This window comes from Mauremys reevesii, linkage group 14, assembly GCF_016161935.1.
Source record: "Mauremys reevesii isolate NIE-2019 linkage group 14, ASM1616193v1, whole genome shotgun sequence".
Lineage (NCBI taxonomy): Eukaryota > Metazoa > Chordata > Testudines > Geoemydidae > Mauremys > Mauremys reevesii.
The window spans coordinates 19,507,456-19,517,150 of record NC_052636.1 but is presented as its reverse complement, the minus strand read 5'-3'; the positions used below and the strand labels follow the sequence as shown (position 1 = coordinate 19,517,150).

The following is a 9,695-nucleotide window of genomic DNA, read 5'->3' as shown; positions in this document are numbered from 1 at the left end:
TCACCCCCACAACTATCCAACCCCCCTCCCCACCTCCTGGCAGCTCTGTCTAGTGGCTGGTCCCACCCACACACTCAAAGTGGCGGAGGAGGTTCCCTCTCCTTCAGGGGGAAGGTTGCCTAGTGGTTAAGGCACAGGACTCAGGCTCAGGTGTTCTGGGTTTGAGTCTCTGCTCTGCCACAGACTCCCTGCTTAGCCTTGGGAAAGTCACTTCACCTCGTTGTGCCCTAGATCCCGCCTGCCCGATGGGGCCAACAGTGACCCTGCCTCCTGGGCTAAATCCATTCATGGCTGGGTGATGGGGGGGAATGGAGATACCAACATGGGGAGATTGGGGCTGAATTTCTCCACAGCCGGAGAGTGGGAGCCAGCTCCACAGGGGGGATGGGAGCGAGATAGGCTCAGGCCAGCTCCACACAGAGGGGGGTCAGGGCTTCAGCCCTGCAACTTTTGCCACTAAGGTGGCTGGGGCTCCCGAGCCGGGGACTTCAGCCCCACATCTTCTGCCAGGGTCCGGGGTTCTCCTCCCCTGCCCCAGCTCGGCTCCTCCCCCCCCCCGCCGGTACCTGGAGCTTCTCCTCCCCCCAACCTCCCCCTGCCCCCGCCCCAGCCCAGCTGGGCTCCCCGGGGCACCCACCGCTGCTGTGGCCGGGCCGAGCCTGGCGGGCAGGGAGCAGCGATTCACGCGGGGCCCTGGCAGAGCCCCAGCCCGGCGGGCGGGGCAGCCCCAGGAGCGGGGGCTCTGCTGCTGTTGCTGCTGGCCCCGCCCCCCACCGACCCCTGGGGCTGTTTGGGGGCTCCTCAGCCCCAGGAGCGGGGAGCAGCGGAGCGAGCCCGCCCAGCAAACAGCTGATCGCAGCTGCGCCCAGGCCGCCCCGGGAAAAGCTCCGCGGAGGAGGCGCCACAAGCTGCCGGCAGCGGATCATTCCTGGGAGGGCCGAGTACCCGCCTGCAGCCGCCGCAGCCTCCTCCCCCCGCCGCCCGGAGCCCCCACGGGAGGGGGGGAGCAGCCTCCCCAGCCGGGGCTCAGGACATTGGGGTGCCGGGGCTCCCCCCATGCGCACGCCTGGGCCCGGGACACTCACACACACACTCTGCCCCGGGGCTCCCCTGGTGCCCAGAGACCGATCAACCCCCCGCCTGCAGCTCCGGCCTCTCCCCTCCCGCCCCGCAAGCAGGGCCGACCAGAGGGGGGGGCAAAGGGGGCAATTTGCCCCGGGCCCCGGGCTCCGCAGGGGCCCCCAAGAGAAGAGCGGAGGCTCCCGCCTCCGCCCCTCTCCTGGAGCCTCAGCGCATCAAGCGCCGAGTCTCCGCCGGAGCCCCTGAGCCCCGCCCCGCTCCAAGCCGCGTGCGGAGGGGGCGGGGCTGGGAGCTCCAACGGGGCCTGCGCCCCGCCCCGCTCAGAGCGGCGTGGGGAGGGGGTGGGGCAGCTGCCTCCGCTCGGCTTGGAGCTCACAGTCCCGCCCCCTCACCACGCGGCTCTGAGCGGGACGGAGCTCAGGGCCCGCCGGAGACGCGCTCGGGTAAGAGGCTGAGGCTGGGGCCGGGGCGGGGAAAGCGGGACCCGCCGCCGCCGCCGCCGCGCAGGCCGGTCTTCGGCGGCGGGGGGCCCCTTCTGTTCGGGACCCGCCGAAGTGCCCGATTGCCCGCGGCGAGACCCCCGCCACCGAATTACCGCCCAAGACCGGGCTGCACGGCGGCGGGTCCCGCCAGCGGTAATTCGGCGGCGGGGCTCCGCCGCGCGGGTCTTCGGGGCCCTTTGGCGGGGGGTCCCGGAACGGAAGGGCTCCCCGCCGCCGAAGACCCCGGGCCCTGGGACTCCTCTGGGCGGCCCGGCCCGCCAGCCGCACCCAGGGGAGCCCCGGGCCCCAGGCTCTGTCCCCACCTGGAGCCCAGCGGGGCCGGGGGCAGCTCCTGCTGCAGCTGAGAACAGCGGCTCCACTCCGGCCCGGGCGGCTCCAGCGCTGCTGGCAGCACGTGGCCACCAGGGAGCAGCTGCTGGGCCCGGGCTCCTGCGTCACAATGTGCCAGAGCCCCGCCCCCAGGAGCTGCCCCGCCCTGGCTGTGCCAGAGCCCCGCCCCCAGGAGCTGCCCCACCCCCGGACTGTGCCAGAGCCCCGCCCCCATGTTGGGTTTCTGGGATTTGTTCTCCTGCCTCCTACTTCCCAGCACCCACCGCTCCCAGCTGCTCCCTTCCTGTGTCTGCAAACACCCCCCGGGCGGGCTGCAGCGCTCGCTGGGGCTGGATCCAGTGGCTGAAGTTCCCTCCATCTCTGCTCACCTGAGGGGGAGGGTAGGGATGAAGAGAGGAGATGGGCCCAGGGTGTGAAAGCAGAACCAGGGGGCAGGGAAAGAAGGACTGTTTGACAAGGTGGGATTTTGTGAGCGGGGGGGGGGTGATCCAGCTGGAGTCAGAAGCGAGTTGGACAGCAGAGGCTCAGGGAAATTGAGGGGAACCCCCTGGGTGTCCCAGTGTTAGCCAGGGATCGTACAGCACCTAGCGCAATATGGGGTCCCAGAGCCGTAACTAGCTATTTTTACACCCAAGCCAAGAATACAAAATTGCGCCCCCCCGCTGTGCCACCCAACCCCCTTGAAACACCCCCCCAGTGCCACCCATCCCTGTGGAAACAACCCCCCCAGCGCCGCCCGCCCCACAGAAACGAACCCTCCTTCCCCAGCGCCGCCCCCCCGAAACAGCTGTGGGCCGAAAAGGAAGGTTTGGGGGAGGGAGAAGAAACCGCCCCCATAGGGTGACCAGATCTCACCGTCACACCCCTCTTCACCCCCTAGCCCCCCGCTGGCCTGCTGCATCTCCTGCTAGTCAGTCCCCCACCCACCACTCGCCTCCTTTCACCTCCTCGCTCCCCTGCCAGAAACCCCCCGGCCCGCCCCGAGAGCCCCGGCTGGCTCACTGCGCACCTCTGTGCCCACCTGCCACTTGTCCACCCACTCGCCCACCTGCTCCCCACTTGTCCCCTCACCCCCCCCAGTATAAAGCCTCATTCAAAGACCCGGGGGGGGGTCACTATATCACTGCACCCAGCAGTCACTCACTGCAGCACCAAACATTAAACTGCTGAAAATGGCACCCCCTCCCCCTCCAGCCACCGACGTTTTGGACTAGAAAGCTTTGCCCCAGATATCCCCTGCAGAAGACACCCCCAGACTGGCTGAGGGATACTGGTGTGACCTCACCTGGCAGCCCCCAAAGAAGGAAGCCTGGCAAGGGAGGTACGTGGATCCCACTAGAATTTAAAATGAAAAGTGAGGAGGAGGCTCTGCTGGACCTGGGCAGCTCTAGATACAGCACCAGGCACGTAGCAGGATTTCCACTCCTGAGCCGTGGAAGCAGAAATTGACTTTTCCTTTCCAGATTTAGCTAATGTTCAGAAAGGGAATCTAGCGCCTGCCTTCCAGATTTGAACACCTCAGCATTCAGGAGTGCTCCAGCTCAGTTTGGGCAGCTGTTACTTCATTTCTCCCAAATCAAATATGCGGATCCACTGTCATTTGCTGTAGAAAAAGTAGGATAAAATTGAGCAAGAAATGCTTCCCAGGGGTTATTAGGACTGGAATTGCTATTTTCAACAGCCATTGCCTTTTTGTTTGTTTTTGTTTTATTTGTTTGAAAGGAAGACAGTGATATTGCATTGGCAAATTCCCCAGAGAAACAAAGAGTGGAACAAAAGAATAAAGGCACCTCAACTTTTCCTCATGTATGGAGGACAGTCTTATAATATGCATCCAGATCTCCTCCAATCACACAAGCTGAAAATTGTTCCATTTTACTGCAGCTCTGTAACCATGCGGGAACCAGTCCTGTCTGTGTTCTGTGCACATCCAAAATTCCTGCTGAGTGACCCACCCTGGGAGCAAGTTACCAGTGACCCAGGACTGGGGTGGAAGGAGAGTGCAGGGATGTGTGTCTAGGGGCAGAGCCCAGGTCTGGGGTGGCAGGGGGTGTGGGTGGAGGGGACAGAGCCCAGGTCTGGGGTGGCAGGGAGGTGCAGGGGGGAGCCCAGGGCTGGGATGGGGGCAGCCAAAATTTTTTTTTTCCTTGGGACGGCAAAAAACCTAGAGCCGACCCTGCCTCCACGCACTGTGAAGTAGGTAGGAGCAGATCATTATTATCCCTACTTGAAAGAGGGAGAAGCTAAGGCTGAGAAAGGAGAATTGACTTGTCTTAGGTCACACGGCCAGTCAGGGGCAGAGTTGGGAATAGGACCCAAGAGCCCCGATTTTCAAACTTACCATCGGATCTTGAATTTCAGACATTGAATGACCTGAATAAAGTGCTCTCAGATGAGCTCCAGACCTACAACAGTGCACAGGAATTATTCAGCAAGTATTTGAGGAGAACTGCAATGTTAGAGAGAATCATGAACTGCTCAGAGACCATTAATGTAGAGAAGCAGCAAAATTAATCAAACATAGAACCGGTTCTGACTTATTTCCTTGGTCTTAAAAGAGACCAACAAGGACCTGAGTCTCCTCCCTGTCAATAACCCCCTGCTCAGCCAATCAGGGCAGAGACTGAGGATGGGAGGCTGAGGGTTCTCACCAGAGAGCCCAAAGGATGGACCAGGTCACTTGTGGGGATCACTGCCCGAGTTCTATTTCAGCCCCACATTTTTGGGTGGACCTCCCACAGTGGGAACTGCAGAGCACTCCCATGCAACACACACACACACACACACACACACACACACACCTCTCCTGGTGTTGGGAGGGGAACAGGAGAAAGGACAAAGGAAGCAAGAGACGAAGAGAAAGGAGAGAGGGATGGATGGAGGAAAAGGTGAAACACAAAGGACAAACCCCAATGTCCCATGATTCTAAGGGCCAAAATCCTAGGTGCGTAAAAAAATTCTGCCTCCTTAAGCTCGTGTTTTCCATGCCTAGAATTCAACTGTCACCAGATGGATCAGACTGAACAGGTTTCAAACCTCCAGGAGGCTCTTACCTTCTAAACAGGGACGGTTGTTTTCTAGTAAAATCACTAAAAGGGAAGGAGAAGACTCAAAAGAGGTTCCTCCTGGCGCTCACGTCCGTGAACCCGAATACTATCTCAGTCCTCAGAGAGAGACCTGGAGAAGGAGACTTGCTGCAGCAAAGCCACAGGGGTCTCTGAGGTTTCCCTGGCCCCTCGCCCCTGTCCTGCCTGGCTGATGTCAGCATCTCTCTGTGAGGTCACCACCTCCCCACCACCTTGGACCAATAGGCTGAGGTCCCGCAAAAGGCCTTTGTGATGTCACTGCCACACCCCTCCCTTGCTGGGCTAATGTCCTGCCCCTGGCCAGGCACTTTGCAGGTTTGAGCTGCTCCCTGGGGATCACCCCACTCAAGGAGCATTCGTTCTAGGCAGCAAGCCGGCTAGACAGGGAAACATCAGACGCTGCTCACAATGCTACACTCAGTTTTTCAGAAGTTAGTCAACTTTATGGCCAGAAGAGACCATTAGAGCATCTAATCTGACCCCCTGCATATCACAGGCCTCCTGTATGACACAATAGCTACTTTGGGGGCAAACACTTTCCAGAAAGGCATCTAGTCCTCATGAAATGACATCAGGAAATGGAGAATCCACCACTTTCCTTGGTAGCTTGTTCCTGTGATGAATCATCCTCGCTGTTGAATATTTGTGCCTTAGTTGTAATATGAATTTGTCTCTTTTCACCTTCCAGCCATTGGGTCTTGTTATTCCTTTCTCTGCTAGATTAAAGAGCCCTTTAATACCCAATCGTTTTCTCTCCATTAAGGCACTTCAACACTTCAATGAAGTCACCTTTCAATCTTCTTTTGATAAGCTAAACAGGTTGAGCTCTTTCAATAGCTCACTAGAAGGCATTTTCTCCAGCCCTCAGGACATTTGGTGGCTCTTTGCTGCCCCAGCTCCAGTTTCACAACATCTTTTTCAATTGAGGACACCAAAACTGGAGGCAGTATTCCACTATCAGTCTCGCTGATGCCGTGTCACCTCCTGTGATGTTATTGACATAATCTGTAACTGTACAGATCACCGTTGCGACCACTGTTCTATATTTGCAGCCAATATTGTAGAAAGGTTGTCGTGTAAGGGGTCTATGGAGAGGTTCTGATTGGCTGATTATAATGATGCCATCTCTAGATGTGTATCATTTTTGTAGTTGACGTTATAAGTATTGGCTCTGTTCTGTCCATATTTCAAACTTGTGCTCTGCTTCAGGGGAACACCCCAGATAAGTTGGTGTCAGTTCTGCCTAGCCTGCTTGATGGCCTATTAAGGACCATCAGCTATACAGTTGACCCACTGAGAGAAGGCAGATACGCCTTGTAACTCAGCAAGGTCTGCAGGGACCTGCCTATGGACAGAACTCTAATGTTTTTCTATGCCATGTGCTGGATAGAGTGTCCTTGGGACAAAGAAAGCAAAGACCACATGGCAAGAGACTATAAAAGGCTGATGCCTCATCTCCATCTTGTCTCCAATCCTGCTTCATACCTCTGGAGAGACTTTGCTACAAACTGAAGCTCTAGACAAAGGAATGAATGACCCATCCCAGCTGTGGATTGACTCCAGAGACTTGATTTGAACCTGCAGTTTATTCTATCACTGTTACAAGCCTGAACCAAGAACTTTCCCATTACTGTATGTGAAGGGTTAAAATCCATGTACATTTTATATAACAACCTGGTCTATGAATTGTGCCAGCTCTTTTCCAGACCCGAAGTCCAGACTATGGTCTAGCCCACTATGACTCTTTTGATGGTTTAAATTACACTCACGGGCACTGATGATAGTTACTGAAAGTTTGGGAGTTAGGAGCTGGTAGGTTAGTGGTCCAGTCCCCTCACAGACGACCTCCACCCTCTGGGACAGGGGCAGGTCTGAGCTCTCACACCAAATGCTCATTGTGGCTGCCAGAGTCTGTGGGCAGCTCGTTTAGTTTACGCTGAGGGTTGAGTCCTGCTTTGTGCACCGTGTGTGAGAATGAAAATCCTAAACCGCCCTTTGAAATAACGAATGCAGCAGGACGTGTTATTGTCCCTGCCCCAAAGCAGACAGACTGATGGAGAAATGCCATTGAGACCAGGGTAATACTCCACTGCCGTTCTACCTTTTTTACTTGCTACTCTCCCTCCCAGCCTTGTGGGGTCTCAGAGCCCGGTATTGAGCCTGAGCCGAGATGTCTACACTGCAAATTTACCACCCCACAGCCCAAGCCCCGGGAGCCTGAGCTGGTATGGGGCAGCCCTGGGTGTTACACTGCAGTGTGGACATAAGCCTATTGTGTTTCATTTCTTAGGTTCTGCTGCCATCGTGTGGCCATTTCCTTCCCCTCCTTTCTGTCCAAAGCGCAGAGCCCAGTTCCTCCAGGGGGAGAAGGACGTCTTTCTTCTTTCCTTCCTCAACAGCCCCCTTCCCTGGAGAGCCCTTTGCTGGGGTATGGGTGGGGAACAGCCGTTTCTGAGGATTAATTTCATATTAATGGTGTTGATCTATAGATTTTACAGCCAGACTAGATCACTAGGTACCTCTGCTCTGACCTGATTCAGAACAGAGTCCAGAGATTTTTACCCAGTGACTCCTACATCCACCCCAAGATCTTCTGGCTGAACGAGGAGGGTTCATTCAGAAAGTCATCGTGTTTGGGTGTAAAGATGTGAAATGATGGGGAAATTGGCCCCTCTTTCAAGTTTAAATGTTGTAACTTCTACACCTAGACCGGGGTGGCCAACCTGAGCCTGAGAAGGAGCCAGAATTTCCCAATGTAACTGCCAAACGTGCATCTTTGTATGCAACTACTGAGTCAATTGTGAACCTTCCCATCATTGTCCTTTGCTCTTAACCCTGAGGCTGTTGCCCCATCATGGGGCCATTTCCCGCCTCTCTTTCATACAGAAGCACAATTTTCTTTGCACAGACACAGGAACAGCAAGATCTTTGTCTGTCCCTTGTGCAAAGCAGGGGGCCAAATTCCATGGAAACAATGGACAAGCAGGGGGCTCTGGGCACATCCAGCCCTGGCCGTGAGATGTTCCCTCCCCTCTTTCTTTATGCCCCTGTTGCTATTTCATGGATTGTCTGGGATGGGGGAAAAACTGAGTTCACTGCAGATGGAGGGGAAAAGAACCCTGAAAATCTCAGGACCCAACCCTGCTACCAGGATCACTGAGGTGCTGGGAATCTGCCTGGGAAAGGGACTGTGTGAATTGTCAAGGTGCGGAACGAATAATCTACAACTAGATCCACCTCATTAACCACCGACACAGGCTAATCCTGCTGCCGATAGAAGGGAAACTGGGAGCCATTCTTTGCTGTTCAGCCATGGAAACAGTGACCCAATTGCACCGCAGTGAATGTGCTGGGGAAAGCTAGAGTTTACAGGCAGGTGGAAATAGCAGATCCTAGAAACACCTGGAGCTCCACACACCACTTCTGCCACCAGGGTGAGGTGTTGAGCTGCTCACAGCATCCCCCACCATGACCTTGCAGCAAGGGATTGCCGCACCCCCAACCCAATGCAGGGGAGAGGGCTGAGTGTATCTCTGCACCCTGAGACCAGGGCAGCCACTCTCTCTGCCCCACACATAGAATCTGGCCCTGCTGAAAAGTGACCCCTATGAACAAGTCACCTCCAGGAAAGCAGGATTGGTCCTCAGAGAGGGAATGGGCTTCTCGTGAAGCTTATAGGTCACTGGATGCTCTGGAAACAGGAGGGCTCTGAGTGTAACCCATAGCAAACACAACCTGCTAGGGGATGTAGCTCAGTGGTTGAGCACATGCTTTGCATGTACGAGGCCCTGGGTTCAATCCCCAGCATCTTCATGATCATTTTTCACCCTGCTGCTTTGCTCATGCCCAGAGGATGTGGCCCACCAGTCTCCCTGCACCAGTTTCAGTCCTGCTCAGTGAGGGCAAGTGACAATTGCATGGAAGGTCTGGGGTGGGTTCTGCTCCTAAGTCACCTCGGTACATTTAAGATTCCCACCCGCTGTCTGCTTGGGACAATGGTAGATGAGAAGGGCGAATCCTCCAGCACTGGAGGGAAAGGTCCCATCTGCACAGCCTGAGAGGCAAGGAAACAGAGGGGCAGTCAGTGCTCAGGGAGGAGAGGGGTCAATGATTTACTCCCAGCCGGGGACACTGTGTTTTTGAGTATCAGAGGGGTGGCCGTGTTAGTCTGGATCTGTAAAAGGCGACAGAGTCCTGTGGCACCTTCTAGACTAACAGACGTATTGGCGCATGAGCTTTCGTGGGTGAATCCCCACTTCGTCAGATGAATGGAGTGGGAATTCTGTGCCTGGCTAGCCAACTACAAAAGCAGTTTCTCCTCCCTTGGTGATCACACCTCAACTGCTAGAAGAGGGTCTCATCCTCCCTGATTGAAGTACCTTGTTATCTCTAGACTGGTTCTTGCCTGCATACTTATACCTGCCCCTGCAAATTTCCACTACGTTCACCTGACGAAGTGGGATTCACCCATGGAAGCTTATGCTCCAATATGTCTGTTAGTCTGTAAGGTGCCACGGGACTCTGTCTTTTTGAGGCGAGTGCTGCTGGCTTGAGATGGTGCTGACGATGGATAGAAAAAAGGCTGGAGTCAATGGCAGATGGGACCACAGAAGGGGAAGGGGAATGGCAGCCCCACAGAAGGTCCTGGGTGCTCAGATGCCCCCAGTTATTGCACCCCAGCCTGTCCTAGACAGAG

At 55.9% G+C, this 9,695-nt stretch overlaps 1 non-coding gene across 1 annotated transcript; it reads left to right on the top strand.

Annotated features, from left to right (window-relative positions):
• Positions 1 to 8,740: 8,740 nt before the first annotated feature.
• TRNAA-UGC lies at positions 8,741 to 8,812 on the top strand. Its single transcript has one exon. It is a non-coding gene; the product is annotated as a tRNA-Ala (tRNA).
• Positions 8,813 to 9,695: the final 883 nt, after the last annotated feature.